Source organism: Pseudophryne corroboree, chromosome 7 (assembly GCF_028390025.1).
Source record: "Pseudophryne corroboree isolate aPseCor3 chromosome 7, aPseCor3.hap2, whole genome shotgun sequence".
NCBI lineage: Eukaryota > Metazoa > Chordata > Amphibia > Anura > Myobatrachidae > Pseudophryne > Pseudophryne corroboree.
In genome coordinates this window covers 210,713,025-210,726,412 of record NC_086450.1, presented here as the reverse complement: position 1 = coordinate 210,726,412, position 13,388 = coordinate 210,713,025, and positions in this window count along the sequence as shown.

Below are 13,388 nucleotides of genomic sequence, written 5' to 3'. Positions count from 1 at the left end.
TCAAATACAAATTACACCACTCAGCAGCATGTCTTACTAACATTACACAGCACAGTAATGTCCGTTGTTTCACGTTATGCTACACAGTAGCACCCCTTATACACATTATGCCACACAGTAGTGCCTATAGTTTATATATACCTTGGAGAGGGCGGCACTCAAAGACTTGGCAAAATGATGTAGGTGAAGAAAAAACCCCGCAGGGCAACCTTTATTGTGACGTTTCGGGGACTAGCCCCTTCCTCTGAGGAAGGGGCTAGTCCCCGAAACGTCACAATAAAGGTTGCCCTGCTGGGTTTTTTCTTCACCTACATCATTTTGCCAAATCTTTGAGTGCCGCCCTCTCCAAGGTAATATATGCTAACAGAGGTGGTAAGCCCTGAAGGGAAGGCACCGGAGCAGTATTTGCGTCAGTCCGGAGTGCCGGGGTCCAGTTGTTGATTGTATATATATATATATAGCTATATATCTCCAAAAATTGCTAACCGAGTATACCACAATATATATCCATTCCAATAAGAAGAGGTGCACTCACCAGGGACTTTTCAGCAGGTTTTATTTACTCACATCACCAGTGTAGACAAAAACTTAACGTAACCTTTCTCAAGACATCCCACCAGTAGAAGAGACACACATACATATATTATGTATAGTGGTCGAAGTGGAAATTTTGAAGTGGGGATATGGAAAAGTGAAGGTTGTAATTATGTGCGCGCCAAAGGCGTGTGCACTCAGAAAAATTGAGGCGTGGCTCAAAATGGGGTATGGTCACTCAAAAGGGGGCATGTCCTTAAGTGTAGTGTACCACATCATATACCCCTTATACACATTATGCACCACAATAGTAGGACCCCTTATACCATCTAGTACTAGTGCCCCTTACACATTATGCCACACTGCATGAGCCAAAATTCACATTATGCAACATGGAATGAGCCAAAATTCACATTATGCAACACGGAATGATCAAAAATTGCCATTATGCAACACAGGCTTAGCCAAAATTCACATTACCCCACACAGAATGAGCCAAAATTCACATTACCCGACACAGTATGAGCCAAAATTCACAGTACCCCACACAGTATTAGCCAAAATTCACATTACCCCACACAGTATGATCCAAAATTCACATTACCCCACACAGTATGATCCAAAATTCAGGGACAGGGAGAGTGACAGCAGGGACATAGGGACAGGGAGACTGACAGCAGGGACAGTGACAGAGAGACAGCAGGGACAGTGACAGAGAGAGTGACAGCCAGGACAGGGAGAGTGATTGAGAGTGACAGCAGGGACAGAGAGAGTGACAGCAGGGACAGGGAGAGTGACAGCAGTGACAGAGGGACAGACAGAGGGACAGTACCTGAGCAGCTGATGGGGCTGTGGTTGGCGGAGGTGCAGAGGCTGAAGTCAGCGGAGGAGAAGGCCCTGGGCAGTAGCGGTGACCAGGAGAAGGCCTGGGGTAGCGTAACGGAGGATGACATGGGCGGCAGCGGTGGAGGACGTGGGCGGCAGCGATGAAGAGGAGGAAGCCCGGGGCAGCGGCTATGTGGAGATTGCCTTCGGTCCCTATGACAGTGGCGTCACCGTTTGAAATCTATTCCAGTGTATACCGGCCCACTTTGAGAACTATATATATATATTTCTCTGACGCCCTAGTGGATGCTGGGTACTCCGTAAGGACCATGGGGAATAGCGGCTCCGCAGGAGACTGGGCACAACTAAAGAAAGCTTTAGGACTACCTGGTGTGCACTGGCTCCTCCCACTATGACCCCCCTCCAGACCTCAGTTAGAATCTTGTGCCCGGCTGAGCTGGATGCACACTAGGGGCTCTCCTGAGCTCCTAGAAAAGAAAGTATATTTTAGGTTTTTTATTTTCAGTGAGATCTGCTGGCAACAGACTCACTGCAACGAGGGACTAAGGGGAGAAGAAGCGAACCTACCTAATTGCAGCTAGTTTGGGCTTCTTAGGCTACTGGACACCATTAGCTCCAGAGGGATCGAACACAGGACCCGACCTCGATCGTCCGGTCCCCTTACAGAGCCAGAAGCATGAAGATGGTCCGGAAAATCGGCGGCAGAAGACTTCGGTCTTCAACAAGGTAGCGCACAGCACTGCAGCTGTGCGCCATTGCTCCTCATGCACACCTCACACTCTGATGGGTACAGGGCGCTGGGGGGGGACGCCCTGAGCAGCAATATTAATACCTTGGCTGGCAAAAAATCACAATATATAGTCCCAGAGGCTATATATGTGATAAATACCCCTGCCAGAATCCATAAAAAAAGCGGGAGAAAAGTCAGCCGAAAAAGGGGCGGAGCTATCTCCCTCAGCACACTGGCGCCATTTTTCCCTCACAGCTCCGCTGGAAGGATCGCTCCCTGGCTCTCCCCTGCAGTTTCAAGCTTCAAAAGGGTAAAAAAGAGAGGGGTGGCACTAAATTTAGGCGCAGTAATATATATATATATAAGCAGCTATAAGGGAAAACACTCAGTTATAGTGTTAATCCCTGTGTTATATAGCGCTCTGGTGTGTGCTGGCATACTCTCTCTCTGTCTCCCCAAAGGGCTTTGTGGGGTCCTGTCCTCTGTCAGAGCATTCCCTGTGTGTGTGCGGTGTGTCGGTACGGCTGTGTCGACATGTTTGATGAGGAGGCTTACGTGGAGGCGGAGCAGATGCCGATAAATGTGATGTCACCCCCTGCGGGGCCGACACCTGAGTGGATGGTTATGTGGAAGGAATTACGTGACAGTGTCGACTCCTTACATAAAAGGTTTGACGACATACCAAATATGGGACAGCCGGCTTCTCAGCCTGTGCCTGCCCAGGCGTCTCAAAAGCCATCAGGGGCTCTAAAACGCCCGCTACCTCAGATGGCAGACACAGATGTCGACACGGATACTGACTCCAGTGTCGACGACGATGAGACTAATGTAACTTCCAATAGGGCCACACGTTACATGATTGAGGCAATGAAAAATGTGTTGCATATTTCTGATGTTACCCCAGGTACCACAAAAAAGGGTATTATGTTTGGAGAGAGAAAACTACCAGTAGTTTTTCCTCCATCTGAGGAATTAAATGAAGTGTGTGAAGAAGCGTGGGCTTCCCCCGATAAGAAACTGGTAATTTCTAAAAGGTTACTAATGACGTACCCTTTCCCGCCAGAGGATAGGTCACGTTGGGAAACATCCCCTAGGGTGGATAAAGCGCTCACACGCTTGTCAAAGAAGGTGGCACTACCGTCTCCGGATACGGCCGCCCTAAAGGAACCTGCTGATAGAAAGCAGGAGGCTATCCTGAAGTCTGTATATACACACACAGGTATTATACTGAGACCAGCTATTGCTTCAGCATGGATGTGCAGTGCTGCAGCTGCGTGGTCAGATTCCCTGTCGGAAAATATTGATACCCTAGACAGGGACACTATATTGCTAACCGTAGAGCATATTAAAGACGCAGTCTTATACATGAGAGATACACAGAGGGATATTTGCCGACTGGCATCTAAAATAAGTGCAATGTCCATTTCTGCCAGGAGAGTGTTATGGACTCGGCAGTGGACAGGTGATGCAGATTCAAAAAGGCACATGGAAGTTTTGCCTTATAAGGGTGAGGAGTTGTTCGGGGATGGTCTCTCGGACCTCGTTTCCACAGCAACAGCTGGGAAGTCTGCATTTTTACCCCATGTTCCCTCACAGCCAAAGAAAGCACCGTATTATCAGGTACAGTCCTTTCGGCCCCATAAGGGCAAGCGGGTTAAAGGCGCGTCCTTTATGCCCAGAGGCAGAGGTAGAGGGAAAAAGCTGCAGCATACAGCCAGTTCCCAGGAGCAAAAGTCCTCCCCCGCTTCCTCCAAGTCCACCGCATGACGCTGGGGCTCCACAGGCGGAGCCAGGTACGGTGGGGGCCCGTCTCAAAAACTTCAGCAATCGGTGGGCTCGCTCACGGGTGGATCCCTGGATCCTTCAAGTAGTATCTCAGGGGTACAAGCTGGAATTCGAGACGTCTCCCCCCCCCCCCCCCCCCCGCCGTTTCCTCAAATCTGCCTTGCCAACAACTCCCTCAGGCAGGGAGGCAGTGTTAGAGGCAATTCACAAGCTGTATTCCCAGCAGGTGATAGTCAAGGTGCCCCTACTTCAACAAGGACGGGGTTACTATTCCACAATGTCTGTGGTACCGAAACCGGACGGTTCGGTGAGACCCATTTTAAATTTGAAATCCTTGAACACATATATAAAAAAATTCAAGTTCAAGATGGAATCGCTCAGGGCGGTTATTGCGAGCCTGGACGAGGGGGATTACATGGTATCACTGGACATCAAGGATGCTTACCTGCATGTCCCCATTTACCATCCTCACCAGGAGTACCTCAGATTTGTGGTACAGGATTGTCATTACCAATTCCAGACGTTGCCGTTTGGTCTATCCACGGCTCCGAGGGTATTTACCAAGGTAATGGCCGAAATGATGATACTCCTTCGAGAGAAGGGAGTTTCAATTATCCCGTACTTGGACGATCTCCTGATAAAGGCGAGGTCCAGGGAGCAGTTGTTGGTCGGGGTAGCACTATCTCGGGAGGTGCTACAACAGCACGGCTGGATTCTAAATATTCCAAAGTCACAGCTGGTCCCTACGACACGTCTACTGTTCCTGGGGATGGTTCTGGACACAGAACAGAAAAAAGTGTTTCTCCCGGAGGAGAAGGCCAAGGAGCTGTCATCTCTAGTCAGAGGCCTCCTAAAACCGAAACAGGTGTCGGTGCATCACTGCACGCGGATCCTGGGAAAGATGGTAGCTTCCTACGAAGCAATTCCATTCGGCAGGTTCCATGCAAGAACCTTTCAGTGGGACCTGTTGGACAAGTGGTCCGGATCGCATCTTCAGATGCATCGGCTGATAACCCTGTCTCCAAGGACCAGGGTGTCTCTGCTGTGGTGGCTGCAAAGTGCTCATTTTCAAGAGGGCCGCAGATTCGGCATACTGGACTGGATCCTGGTGACCACGGATGCCAGCCTTCGAGGCTGGGGGGCAGTCACACAGGGAAGAAACTTCCAAGGACTATGGTCAAGTCAGGAGACTTCCCTACACATAAATATTCTGGATCTGAGGGCAATTTTCAATGCCCTAAGTCAGGCAAAACCCCTGTTTCAAAACCAGCCGGTACTGATCCAGTCAGACAACATCACGGCAGTCGCCCATGTAAACCGACAGGGCGGCACAAGAAGCAGGACGGCGATGGCAGAAGCCACAAGGATTCTCCGATGGGCGGAAAATCACGTGTTAGCACTGTCAGCAGTGTTCATTCCGGGAGTGGACAACTGGGAAGCAGACTTCCTCAGCAGACACGACCTCCACCCGGGAGAGTGGGGACTTCATTCGGAAGTCTTCCAACTGATTGTAAACCGTTGGGAAAAGCCACAGGTGGACATGATGGCGTCCCGCCTAAACAAAAAGCTAGAAAGATATTGCGCCAGGACGAGGGACCCTCAGGCGATAGCTGTGGACGCTCTAGTAACACCGTGGGTGTACCGGTCGGTTTATGTGTTCCCTCCTCTTCCTCTCATACCAAAGGTACTGAGGATAATAAGGAGAAGAGGAGTAAGAACTATACTCATTGTTCCGGATTGGCCAAGAAGAGCTTGGTACCCGGAACTTCAAGAAATGATCTCAGAGGACCCATGGCCTCTGCCGCTCAGACAGGACCTGCTGCAGCAGGGGCCCTGTCTGTTCCAAGACTTACCGCGGCTGCGTTGGACGGCATGGCGGTTGAACACCGGATCCTGAAGGAAAAGGGCATTCCGGAGGAAGTCATTCCTACGCTGATTAAAGCTAGGAAAGAAGTGACCGCAAACCATTATCACCGCATTTGGCGAAAATATGTTGCGTGGTGTGAGGCCAGGAAGGCCCCAACGTAGGAATTTCAGCTGGGCCGTTTTCTGCACTTCCTACAGTCAGGGGTGACTATGGGCCTCAAATTGGGTTCCATTAAGGTCCAGATTTCGGCTCTATCGATTTTCTTCCAGAGAGAACTGGCTTCACTTCCTGAAGTTCAGACTTTTGTTAAGGGAGTGCTGCATATCCAGCCCCCTTTTGTGCCTCCAGTGGCACCTTGGGATCTCAACGTGGTGTTGGATTTCCTAAAGTCACATTGGTTTGAGCCACTTGAAACCGTGGAATTGAAATATCTCACGTGGAAAGTGGTCATGTTGTTGGCCTTGGCTTCGGCCAGGCGTGTATCAGAATTGGCGGCTTTGTCATGTAAAAGCCCTTATCTGATTTTCCATATGGATAGGGCAGAATTGAGGACTCGTCCCCAGTTTCTCCCTAAGGTGGTATCAGCTTTTCATCTGAACCAACCTATCGTGGTGCCTGCGGCTACAAAAGACTTGGAGGCTTCCAAGTTGTTGGACGTAGTCAGGGCCCTGAAAAATTATGTTTCCAGGACGGCTAGTGTCAGGAAAACTGACTCGCTATTTATCCTGTATGCACCCAACAAACTGGGTGCTCCTGCTTCAGAGCAGACTATTGCTCGCTGGATCTGTAGTACGATTCAGCTTGCACATTTTGCGGCTGGACTGCCGCATCCTAAATCAGTGAAAGCCCATTCCACGAGGAAGGTGGGCTCTTCTTGGGCGGCTGCCCGAGGGGTCTCGGCTTTACAACTTTGCCGAGCAGCTACTTGGTCGGGGTCAAACACATTTGCTAAATTCTACAAGTTTGACACCCTGGCTGAGGAGGACCTAGAGTTTGCCCATTCGGTGCTGCAGAGTCATCCGCACTCTCCCGCCCGTTTGGGAGCTTTGGTATAATCCCCATGGTCCTTACGGAGTACCCAGCATCCACTAGGACGTCAGAGAAAATAAGAATTTACTCACCGGTAAATCTATTTCTCTGACGTCCTAGTGGATGCTGGGAACTCCGTAAGGACCATGGGGAATAGCGGCTCCGCAGGAGACTGGGCACAAAAGTAAAAGCTTTAGGACTACCTGGTGTGCACTGGCTCCTCCCCCTATGACCCTCCTCCAAGCCTCAGTTAGATTTTTGTGCCCGGCCGAGAAGGGTGCACACTAGGGGCTCTCCTGAGCTTCTTAGTGAAAGTTTTAGTTTTAGGTTTTTTATTTTCAGTGAGACCTGCTGGCAACAGGCTCACTGCATCGAGGGACTAAGGGGAGAAGAAGCGAACTCACCTGAAGTGCAGAGTGGATTGGGCTTCTTAGGCTACTGGACACCATTAGCTCCAGAGGGACCGAACACAGGCCCAGCCTCGGAGCTCGGTCCCAGAGCCGCGCCGCCGGCCCCCTTACAGAGCCAGAAGCAAGAAGAGGTCCGGAAAAATCGGCGGCAGAAGACATCAGTCTTCAACAAGGTAGCGCACAGCACTGCAGCTGTGCGCCATTGTTACTCAGGCACACTTCACACTCCGGTCACTGAGGGTGCAGGGCGCTAGGGGGGGGCGCCCTGAGCAGCAATGTAAAACACCTTGGCTGGCATAAATACACCACATATAACCCCCAGGGCTATATGGATGTATTTTAACCCCTGCCAGAACTTACAAAAAAGCGGGAGAAAAGGCCGCCGAGAAGGGGGCGGAGCCTATCTCCTCAGCACACAGGCGCCATTTTCCATCACAGCTCCGCTGGAAGGACGTCTCCCTGACTCTCCCCTGCAGTCCTGCACTACAGAAAAGGGTAAAAAAGAGAGGGGGGGCACTAATATGGCGCAGTTTTGATACTAACAGCAGCTATAAAGGGAAAAGCACATTTTATAGTGGTATTCCTGTTTAAATATAGCGCTCTGGTGTGTGCTGGCATACTCTCCCTCTGTCTCCCCAAAGGGCTAGTGGGGTCCTGTCCTCTATAAGAGCATTCCCTGTGTGTGTGCGGTGTGTCGGTACGATTGTGTCGACATGTTTGAGGAGGAAAATGAGATGGAGGCGGAGCAATTGCCTATTATACAGTTGTCACCCCCTGGGGAGTCGACACCTGAGTGGATGAGCTTATGGAAGGAATTGCGTGACAGTGTCAGCTCGTTACGACAATATTGATACCCTAGATAGGGACAGTATATTACTGACTATAGAGCATTTGAAGGATGCATTTCTATATATGCGTGATGCACAGAGGGATATTTGCCGACTGGCATCAAGAGTTAGCGCGCTGTCCATTTCTGCTAGAAGAGGTTTATGGACGCGGCAGTGGTCAGGTGATGCGGATTCTAAAAGGCACATGGAAGTATTGCCTTATAAGGGGGAGGAGTTATTTGGGGTAGGTCTATCAGACCTGGTAGCCACGGCAACTGCTGGAAAATCCACATTTTTACCCCAGGTAGCTTCTCAACCAAAGAAGACGCCGTATTATCAGGCGCAGTCCTTTCGGCCCCATAAGGGCAAGCGGGCAAAAGGCGCCTCATTTATGCCCCGTGGCAGAGGGAGAGGAAAAAGGCTGCAACAAACAGCCAGTTCCCAGGAACAAAAGCCCTCTCCCGCCTCCGCAAAGTCCTCAGCATGACGCTGGGGCTTTACAAGCAGACACGGTGGGGGCCCGTCTCAAGAAGTTCAGTGCGCAGTGGGCCCACTCGCAAGTGGACCCCTGGATCCTTCAAGTGGTATCTCAGGGATACAAATTGGAATTCGAGACGTCTCCCCCTCGCCGTTTTCTAAAGTCTGCTTTACCGACGTCTCCCTCAGACAGGGAGGCAGTATTGGATGCCATTCACAAGCTGTATTCCCAGCAGGTGATAATCAAGGTACCCCTCCTACAACAGGGAAAGGGGTACTATTCCACACTATTGTGGTACCGAAGCCGGACGGCTCGGTGAGACCAATTTTAAACCTAAAATCCTTGAACACTTACATACAAAGGTTCAAATTCAAGATACAGAACTGTCACTATCAGTTTCAGACGCTGCCGTTTGGATTGTCCACGGCACCCCGGGTCTTTACCAAGGTAATGGCCGAAATGATGATACTCCTTCGAAGCAAGGGAGTTTTAGTTATCCCTTACTTGGACGATCTCCTGATAAGGGCAAGATCCAGGGAACAGTTGGAAGTCGGGGTAGCACTATCTCAGATAGTGCTGCGCCAGCACGGTTGGATTCTCAATATTCCAAAATCTCAGCTGATCCCGACTACCCGACTCCTATTCCTAGGGATGATCCTGGACACAGTCCAGAAAAAGGTGTTTCTCCCGGAGGAGAAAGCCGGGGAGTTATCCGAACTAGTCAGAAATCTCCTAAAACCAGGCCAAGTCTCAGTGCATCAATGCACAAGGGTCCTGGGAAAGATGGTGGCTTCTTACGAAGCAATCCCATTCGGCAGATTCCACGCAAGAACCTTCCAGTGGGATCTGCTAGACAAATGGTCCGGGTCGCATCTTCAGATGCATCAGCGGATAATCTTGTCACCAAGGACAAGGGTGTCTCTCCTGTGGTGGTTGCAGAGTGCTCATCTTCTAGAGGGCCGCAGATTCGGCATTCAGGACTGGGTCCTGGTGACCACGGATGCCAGCCTGAGAGGCTGGGGAGCAGTCACACAGGGACGAAATTTCCAGGGCTTGTGGTCAAGCCTGGAGACATCACTTCACATAAATATCCTGGAGCTAAGGGCCATCTACAATGCTCTAAGCCTAGCAAGACCTCTGCTTCAAGGTCAGCCGGTGCTGATCCAGTCAGACAACATCACGGCAGTCGCCCACGTAAACAGACAGGGCGGCACGAGAAGCAGAAGGGCAATGACAGAAGTTGCAAGGATTCTTCGCTGGGCGGAAAATCATGTGATAGCACTGTCAGCAGTGTTCATTCCGGGAGTGGACAACTGGGAAGCAGACTTCCTCAGCAGACACGACCTCCATCCGGGGGAGTGGGGACTTCACCCAGAAGTCTTCCACATGATTGTGAACCGTTGGGAAAAACCAAAGGTGGACATGATGGCGTCCCGCCTCAACAAAAAACTGGACAGGTATTGCGCCAGGTCAAGGGACCCTCAGGTAATAGCTGTGGACGCTCTGGTAACACCGTGGGTGTACCAGTCAGTGTATGTGTTCCCTCCTCTGCCTCTCATACCCAAGGTACTGAGGATCATAAGAAGGAGAGGAGTAAGGACTATACTCGTTGCTTCGGATTGGCCAAGAAGGACTTGGTACCCGGAACTTCAAGAGATGCTCACAGAGGACCCGTGGCCTCTACCTCTAAGAAAGGACCTGCTTCAGCAGGGACCCTGTCTGTTCCAAGACTTACCGCGGCTGCGTTTGACGGCTTGGCGGCTGAACGCCGGATCCTGAAGGAAAAAGGCATTCCGGATGAAGTCATCCCTACCCTGATCAAAGCCAGGAAGGATGTAACCGTGCAACATTATCACCGGATTTGGCGTAAATATGTTGCGTGGTGCGAGGCCAGGAAGGCCCCTACAGAGGAATTTCAACTGGGTCGTTTCCTGCAAACAGGACTGTCTATGGGCCTAAAATTAGGGTCCATTAAGGTTCAAATTTCGGCCCTGTCGATTTTCTTCCAGAAAGAACTGGCTTCAGTTCCTGAAGTTCAGACGTTTGTCAAGGGGGTACTGCATATACAGCCTCCTTTTGTGCCTCCAGTGGCACCTTGGGATCTCAATGTAGTTTTGGGGTTCCTAAAATCACATTGGTTTGAACCACTCTCCACTGTGGACTTAAAATATCTCACTTGGAAAGTGGTAATGTTGTTAGCCCTGGCTTCAGCCAGGCGTGTCTCAGAATTGGCGGCTTTATCCTATAAAAGCCCTTACCTAATTTTTCATACGGACAGGGCAGAATTGAGGACTCGTCCTCAATTTCTCCCTAAGGTGGTTTCAGCATTTCACTTGAACCAGCCTATTGTGGTGCCTGCGGCTACTAGGGACTTGGAGGACTCCAAGTTGCTGGACGTAGTCAGGGCCCTGAAAATATATGTTTCCAGGACGGCTGGAGTCAGGAAATCTGACTCGCTGTTTATCCTGTATGCACCCAATAAGCTGGGTGCTCCTGCTTCTAAGCAGACTATTGCTCGTTGGATTTGTAGTACAATTCAGCTTGCACATTCTGTGGCAGGCCTGCCACAGCCTAAATCTGTAAAAGCCCATTCCACAAGGAAGGTGGGCTCATCTTGGGCGGCTGCCCGAGGGGTCTCGGCTTTACAACTTTGCCGAGCAGCTACTTGGTCAGGGGCAAACACGTTTGCTAAATTCTACAAATTTGATACCCTGGCTGAGGAGGACCTGGAGTTCTCTCATTCGGTGCTGCAGAGTCATCCGCACTCTCTCGCCCGTTTGGGAGCTTTGGTATAATCCCCATGGTCCTTACGGAGTTCCCAGCATCCACTAGGACGTCAGAGAAAATAAGAATTTACTTACCGATAATTCTATTTCTCATAGTCCGTAGTGGATGCTGGGCGCCCATCCCAAGTGCGGATTGTCTGCAATACTTGTACATAGTTATTGTTACAAAAATCGGGTTATTCTTGTTGTGAGCCATCTTTCAGAGGCTCCTCTGTTATCATGCTGTTAACTGGGTTCAGATCACAGGTTGTACGGTGTGATTGGTGTGACTGGTATGAGTCTTACCCGGGATTCAAGATCCTTCCTTATTGTGTACGCTCGTCCGGGCACAGTATCCTAACTGAGGCTTGGAGGAGGGTCATAGGGGGAGGAGCCAGTGCACACCAGGTAGTCCTAAAGCTTTTACTTTTGTGCCCAGTCTCCTGCGGAGCCGCTATTCCCCATGGTCCTTACGGAGTTCCCAGCATCCACTACGGACTATGAGAAATAGAATTATCGGTAAGTAAATTCTTATTTTCTCGTAGTCCGTAGTGGATGCTGGGCGCCCATCCCAAGTGCGGATTGTCTGCAATACTTGTATATAGTTATTGTTTAACTAAAGGGTTATTGTTGAGCCATCTGTTGAGAGGCTCAGTTATATTTCATACTGTTAACTGGGTATAGTATCACGAGTTATACGGTGTGATTGGTGTGGCTGGTATGAGTCTTACCCGGGTTTCAAAATCCTTCCTTATTGTGTCAGCTCTTCCGGGCACAGTATCCTAACTGAGGTCTGGAGGGGGGTCATAGTGGGAGGAGCCAGTGCACACCAGGTAGTCCTAAAGCTTTCTTTAGTTGTGCCCAGTCTCCTGCGGAGCCGCTATTCCCCATGGTCCTTACGGAGTACCCAGTATCCACTACGGACTACGAGAAATAGATTTACCGGTGAGTAAATTCTTATTATTTCTCTGACGTCCTAGTGGATACTGGGTACTCCGTAAGGACCATGGGGAATAGACGGGCTCCGCAGGAGACTGGGCACTCTAAAAGAAAGATTAGGTACTATCTGGTGTGCACTGGCTCCTCCCTCTATGGCCCTCCTCCAGACCTCAGTTAGAATCTGTGCCCGGCCCGAGCTGGTTGCACACTAGGGGCTCTCCTGAGCTTCTAGTAAAGAAAGTATTTGTTAGGTTTTTTATTTTCAGTGAGATCTGCTGGCAACAGACTCACTGCTACGAGGGACTAAGGGGAGAGAAGCGAACCTACCTGCTTGCAGCTAGCTTGGGCTTCTTAGGCTACTGGACACCATTAGCTCCAGAGGGATCGAACACAGGCCCAGCCTCGGTCGTCTGGTCCCGGAGCAGCGCCGCCGTCCCCCTTGCAGAGCCAGAAGCAAGAAGAACATCCTTAAAATCGGCGGCTGAAGACTCCGGTCTTCATTAAGGTAGCGCACAGCACTGCAGCTGTGCGCCATTGCTCCCTATGCACACCACATACTCCGGTCACTGATGGGTGCAGGGCGCTGGGGGGGGGGGGCGCCTGGGCTGCAATTAGAGTACCTTACATTGGCAAATAGCACATAATATAGTCTAAAAAACTATATATGTGCAAAAATCCCCCGCCATAATATAAATATAAGAGCGGGAGAAGTCCGCCGAGAAAGGGGCGGGGCTATCTCCCTCAGCACACTGGCGCCATTTCCTCTTCACAGCTCTGCTGGAAGACAGCTCCCCAGGCTCTCCCCTGCAGTTTCCAGGCTCAAAGGGTAACAAAGAGAGGGGGGGTACTAAATTTAGGCGCAAAACTGTATATGTAAAGCAGCTATAGGGAAAAATCACTTTGTGTTAGTGAAAATCCCTGATTAAATAGCGCTGTGGTGTGTGCTGGCATACTCTCTCTCTGTCTCCCCAAAGGACTTTGTGGGGTCCTGTCCTCAGTCAGAGCATTCCCTGTGTGTGTGCGGTGTGTCGGTACGGCTGTGTCCACATGTTTGATGAGGAGGCTTATGTGGAGGCGGAGCAGGTGCCGATAAGTGTGATGTCACCCCCTGCGGGGCCGACACCAGAGTGGGTGGATATGTGGAAGGTATTAACCGACAGTGTCAACTCCTTACATAA